This window comes from Chamaea fasciata, unplaced genomic scaffold, assembly GCF_029207755.1.
Source record: "Chamaea fasciata isolate MVZ Bird 193981 ecotype frontalis unplaced genomic scaffold, bChaFas1.0.hap1 SCAF_9, whole genome shotgun sequence".
Classification (NCBI taxonomy): Eukaryota; Metazoa; Chordata; class Aves; order Passeriformes; family Sylviidae; genus Chamaea; species Chamaea fasciata.
In genome coordinates this window covers 21,703,744-21,710,057 of record NW_027094094.1, presented here as the reverse complement: position 1 = coordinate 21,710,057, position 6,314 = coordinate 21,703,744, and the positions used below count along the sequence as shown (strand labels likewise).

The following is a 6,314-nucleotide window of genomic DNA, read 5'->3' as shown; positions in this document are numbered from 1 at the left end:
ACACTGGGATAGTGCGAAAGCTCCAAGGAGAATATGTTAATGCAACTAAAAACTTTTAATGAAGAAACTGTTACCACACAGATACCAGGGAGATAAGGATGATCTATGGTTAAGGCACAATACCTGGATCTTAAGTGATCTGGGCCTGTCCCTCACTGTGCAACACATTTCCTGCACAAACTGAAATAAATGGCTTTAGAAGTACCCTAATTCCGGGTCTGTAAAGTTAATACTTTGTCAGCCATTTTTATTCATGTTTCAAGCTACATACATCTCCAGTGTAACTCACGTTAGGGAACAGATCTGGAACAGAGGAGACAAAGTATTTCCAAAGCAGGTAATACTATTACGGGCAGTGGCACCATCACATTTCATCAAGCATGTATGTCTAGAAAATCTTCTCCAGCCAGAAAAGGGAGATGTGTGGTTTGAGATCTCCAGACTAACAATTCATATGAATCACTTTGGGTGGGCTTACCTTGCACTTCATCATCAAAACCTATGCCAAGGTTATGGGTAGCAATATTATGCACAGTCAGTCCTTTGGCTCTCTGTGGCATGTAGGTTTTCCAGTTGTCATGAGTCCCTGCTCTCCACAAGCTCTTTTTAAGAAGACTGGGCATGAAAATGGAAATGCAGTTGTGATATAATGGAGTGTGGTGCCTGATACTATCAGGGCTTTTAATATTAGTCTCATTGCTGCAGGGTTTGAGCACTTCCAGCTGAAGTTGGGTGCTGCCATCATCCAACTGTCTGATAGAGAGACCTGCAGGCAAAGTTGTGGTTATAAAACTTGAGATGAGCAGATCTTCTATCTGTATAATGAGCTAATTAAAAATTAATTTAAACATAGTCTGTATAAAATGCTGAAGCATATGATGTGGGGTATAATCCTATGCTGGATTTGACAACTCACAGCTGCTACTGCATATTCAGTGTTTTTGAACAAAATGATATGTTCCTTCTGCCAGACTCCAATGAGAATTTTCTCTCACTGAGGACTTGAGAGTCTGACTCCAGGATGCAGATTGAATGGTTAGTCTATGTGATGATGCGCAGAGATAAGAGCTCAGATCTAGAAGCCACTTGACTGTGTTTGCACACATGCTGTTCCTTTGACTAAGCAGTGTTCTAGAAAACAAGCATGGATACACCCGCTGTCCTTCCCACCATTCTTTGTTCCAGACTTTCTCATGCTGCACCAGCTTGTGTGTCTCAGCACTTTCAGTGTTGATGTATCCATAAACAGGATGAAAATATCTGTATTGGCAATAAGCACAAAAGGGGGTTTTTTGCCTTCAAGGCATATGGACCCCTGGGAACTGTGTGGAAAGCTGAAAGGCAAGTTCTGATTGCTTTCCTCTGCCAATGAGTCTCAGCTGGGACACAGATATATATGAGGCTCCAGGAGCCGGGGAAGCAGAAACCAGAGCGGTAGGAGTGCACTCAGGAAGCCATGGAGAGAAAGAGCTCGTACAATTCTTGCTCCCTTCTTGGAAAGGGATTTTCCATAAGCCACAACTGAGCTCTGCCCCAAATGAGGTGCTAGTCACTGTACTGCAGAGACATGGGGACCTCTGGATACACCAAACTCTGCTCCTTGCAGCCAGGCCAAAACTGGGATAAAATAGTATGGTACTGCTTGCACAACCAACTAGAGGAAGAGGTGTTCTCTTGCTTGTTTAGCAGTGATATTTAAATAGCCGAGAATGAGCAGATACTGCAATGGACTTAAAAGAAAATCTCTTTCCGTTTGAATGAGAGCAACTGGATGGTTGCCTTGGCTTGAAGATTGAAAACTATATAAAGAAGAGTCCAGCTATATGAAGCAAGATAGGAATAAAAGGATTGATTCGGAAAATAATTACTTAGTCTGATAATTTTTGAATCTGAAAACAGACACTTCCACGGTTCACTAAACATTGGTATGTTGGTAGTTTGCTTACTGCAGTATTAAATAAAACATTTTCCTTCTTGCCCAAAAAGCATGTAAATAATCGTAATGAGATATAGCCTAGAAACACAATTAGGTAAGAATTATGCATGGCCACACTTGCTTTTGTGGTGTTAGTAGGTACAGAATCACTATGACTCTTGATAGGAATAACCTCAAATAGTTAGAGCAAAACAGAGCTACAATTATGAAACAACTCCCTCTTTACTAGAAAGAAAATCCTACGTATTTAGGAAGCTTTCTTCAACAGCAAGAACACATATGTTCTTCACTCACCACCTTTATTCTGCTGGTGTCCCCAAAGCAGGAAAGGCACAGGGGCCCCAGGACTCTGAGCTGCAGTAGAGAAGCCCAGGGATGGCAATCCTTGGATTAAGAAAGAGAACCATGAATAACAGGTAACTTATGTGAAAGAGACACAGAATATTTACCTTGAGAAAGAGTCTTCCATTATTCCCTTAAAAAATCAGTAGTAAATAATCAGCCCAGAATAAACCCATTAATCAGCTGATTCTAACCAGCTACTGTGTATTGCTTATTGAATTCTCATGAGAGCTCACAAAGACCTTGGTTGCTTCCCACAAAAGGGTACATCTGTATGTTTCCGCAGTGGTGCTGCCAGCAAGCTACTTTTGTTCTGTGCTACCTACGAAGATTTTACATAAAATTTCAAACCAATATCAATTTTTTATTATTATTATTTTTCCAGAATACTTATGTACATATTCAAGCTGCAGACCATAATCAATCAGAGCCCTCTGTCTTCAAAGGACACTCTATAGAAAGGCCAGAGTTCATCAGGACAAGAGATGGGTTCTCTTGTAGGCTCATCAAGACTTCTTTATGGAGCAAAGAACAAATTTTCAGAAGAGCTAACACTGAAAACTTTTGCCTCTTTTGTTCTATGCCCATTGTGCATTTTTGCTTGCTTTTTCATAAAATGGAAGGACACCTACATGATATTAGAGAGATGACCACAATACAGGAGCATGTACAGCGCGGCATACAGAAGAAGAGATTGGATAAAACATTCCTTCCCAACCCTTCTGCACATACATATGCCAAAGATTTGGTAGCCCTGACAATGAGCTTAACATCTACCAAATGAGATCTGATTGATGTCTTCCCAGTCATAGCTGCTCAGATTTTTAATGTTTGCCTGTTACAAAAGGAAGAGAGGCAATGCATTAACTGTTGAGCATAGAAATGAATGTTAGAAAACAAAACCTCCATCACAAGAAGCAATATTTTCATGTCCTGTACCTCACATTTCAAAGCTCTTTTGCATGTTTCCCTTACCACACATATTGATTGGTGATTTTTACAGCCCATTCTTCAGTAATTTATCCATGAAAATAAAATTTAAAGGATGACAAAATACACACACCATGCCTATTCCCCCCCTGCCAATTTTATACACAGAGACATTTTCGTAAAAAAACCCCACCTGAATCCTCCAAGTGATTTTTTATGCAGTGCTGATTAAGGATGCACTGGGGTTGCATGGCAAGGTTTTGACAGCGGGGGAGGCTACAGGGGTGGCTTCTGTGAGAACCTGCCAGAAGCTTCCCCTATGTCTGACAGAGCCAATGCCAGCTGGCTCCAGCACAGACCCACTGCTGCCCATTAGCAGCAATGCCAGTGGCCTCTGGGATAGCACAGTTAAGAAGAGGAAAAAACACCCCCGTGCTACAGTAGCTGGGAGGGGACTCAGCCAGGGTCACCTCTCCCAAAACAAAGTCCCCAGGAGCTGTCTGGAGTTCTCTTACAGCCCAAGCTGTTCAACATGGAGGCTTATCACAACAGTTTGCCACAAGGAACAGACAGAGCAAGGTTCCCATGGCAGTTAACTCACACTCAAGAACAATTTTGAAAATCCACAGTTTAATTGCCACAAATAGAGTTTTCTCCAATATTTTCTCTTTTTGTCTGCTTCATCAGAAAGGAAACAGTAGAATTATCTTACAGCAGATTTCTTTTTAGGCTGTGGTTAGGTGCTTGGAGAACAGTTGAAGCTTGTGTAAGGTCCATGCAGCAAGGATGAGAGTTTTGAGATATAATGTGATCAAAGACTTTTGATTGTTATATCTTTCTCAGGCTCCCCTGACAGCCTATTTTCAAATTAAACTCCTCCTTAGAAATACACCTTCTGCTTAGCTTTTCAGAATATCCCTGTATGTGACAGATCCAAAGCACACAATTGCCAAGAATAGTCTTTTCGTTTCCATTTACAGGAGCGTCATTCTGATTTATCAGGAGTGTACTTTATACACAAGCATTTACAGGAAAGACTTTCATTGTTTCACTGGATTTGGTCTTTTTATCCTGCACATTTCTAAACACATTAAGCATGTCTACATGTTTCTTTTTTTTTCTTTTCACTTGCTGAAGTAATCATCTAACAAACTGGGATCTAAATGGAAAGAGTAGAGATGCAGCTACAGTGAGGGTGGGATTTCATGGTCAGTTTCACCTAGTTGAACTCTGAAATAGTACTGCAAGGGACAAATCTTCCTTTCCCCCATCTCACCTGTCTGTCCTCCACGCTTTGTGTCAGCACATGGAGATGCACCCTCAGCAGTCAGCCAGATCCGGTCCCCAGTGCAGCTGTGCAGCTGGATGAATGCTGCTGCTGACACAACACAAGGATTGGGGACAGACATCCTTTCACCACCTTCTTGGAGTCTGGAAATATATTAGCCATGGCTGATATAAAACTACACCCAAGTATCACCCCTTTTTGGTGAAGAAAGGAAACAGCAGATTTCCATGTTATTTGCTGCACAACAGCAAATCAAGTTATTGACATACAGTAAGCATTTGGCATACCTGCCTTTATGATATCATGGTCATTGGTAATACAAATGGAAAGAGATACATCAGACAAATGTTTGTTTCAAGAGGTCAGACAAGAAATGTAAATTAAACCAAATGAAATGAAATTGTAAGAGAAGTGTTATGAACAGGCCACTGTGAGGCTTGAACATTCATTTCTCATTACCTTCATCTTCATTTCAGAAGATACTACTGCCAAAACTATACTGAATATTGGTGTCATGCTAATTAGCATTACATGAAAAGGTGGCTTAGGAGGCAGATCTAAACCCAATGGTGGAATGGAAAAGCAATGCACTAGCAGCTTCAGCAGAATTTGGAGGAAGCCTTTAACATTTTTTATCCATTCCCCCACTGCCTGCTAAATACGCAAAAAGCAGAAAAACTTCAAGATCTGTAAAAAGACAAGTTTGGAGACTACAGAATGGATAGCGCAAAGTCAAATTCTTTTTTTAGAAACAGATATTCTTACTGTTGAGAAAAAAAGGGTCGCTTCATATCAGAAGAATTAAATAATAGGAGAAAATGAAGTCGTTTCCTCTACAGCAGTCAGCACTAGCCATTTTTAGTGCCAAGATCCCAGATTAGATAGACCACCACTCTGATCCTGAATGAAATCCTCTATCAAACTCACTGCCCTTCACCTCAGCACCAGTGGCACAGTGCCTCAAGCCTTGACTCTGCAAGACAGCAGGATCCAGCCACCAGTGCTCTGTTCTGCAGTAGGATATACAACAGCAGTTCCCACGGCCATCACACAGAGCTACGTGGATACCTATTGCCAGGAAGGGTGGGGTGAGAGCATTTGGAATGCAACTACTGAAAGTTCAAGTCAACAGGTTTGGAAACTTGGCAAAGACAGCATAGACAAATAACTCAAGGTTTGCAGGGCACCTCTGTGACTGCTATAAATCAGATGAGTACTACTGAGTTCAAGGGAACCTGCCAATGCACGACAGATGAGCACCCACTCCTTTGCAAATGCTCCTCCGAGTCGTGGTATCTGAACCGCTTGGATCTCATCCAGTTTTCAAATGTTTCCTCCAGGCCAAGATGAGAACCACGCAAAATGTTCTGCCATTCTCAACACAGTAGAAAATGAAATCACATTTGATGATGAAAGTTGATCCTCCATTTTTAACATCAGCAAAGATACAGAGGAGATGTAAAAAAGAAAAAGGAACTTCCTCTCCTGCTTTCAAATCCCCACCCTGATAGTGCTTTCCTGCTGCTGACAGAAATGAAAGTCAGGCCTGGATGAATCCAGCAGAGATACCCAGAGGCACCGGAGCGGTGCTGGGCCCCTCCCAATGCCACACCGCAGTTCAAAGCCTTGAAAGGCTGCAGATCTCCCACCGTGCTGCAGTTCAGCTCCCACCCAAAGAGCCGCATACCTTGCAGCAGTGTACTCTCTTTGCAGCAGTGTCTCCTCTGTGGCAGTGGGTCCTTGTCTTCTCTGCCTTCTATCAGTACAGTCACATGCTGCTCTTACAGTGCACAAATGCTGAGCAGCATCTCTGCTCCT

At 42.0% G+C, this 6,314-nt stretch overlaps 1 long non-coding RNA gene across 5 annotated transcripts in view; it reads right to left on the bottom strand.

The window, feature by feature from the left end:
- Positions 1–221: 221 nt before the first annotated feature.
- The window catches only part of LOC136293699 (uncharacterized), a 156,725-nt gene continuing 150,632 nt past the window's right edge, over positions 222–6,314 (bottom strand). For all 5 annotated transcript variants that reach the window (XR_010722230.1, XR_010722223.1, XR_010722224.1 and 2 more), the window contains 2 exons: positions 2,231–2,320; positions 222–766 (listed from right to left, as the gene is read on the bottom strand). This is a non-coding gene — a long non-coding RNA (uncharacterized lncRNA). The remainder of the gene's footprint in view (positions 767–2,230; positions 2,321–6,314) is intronic.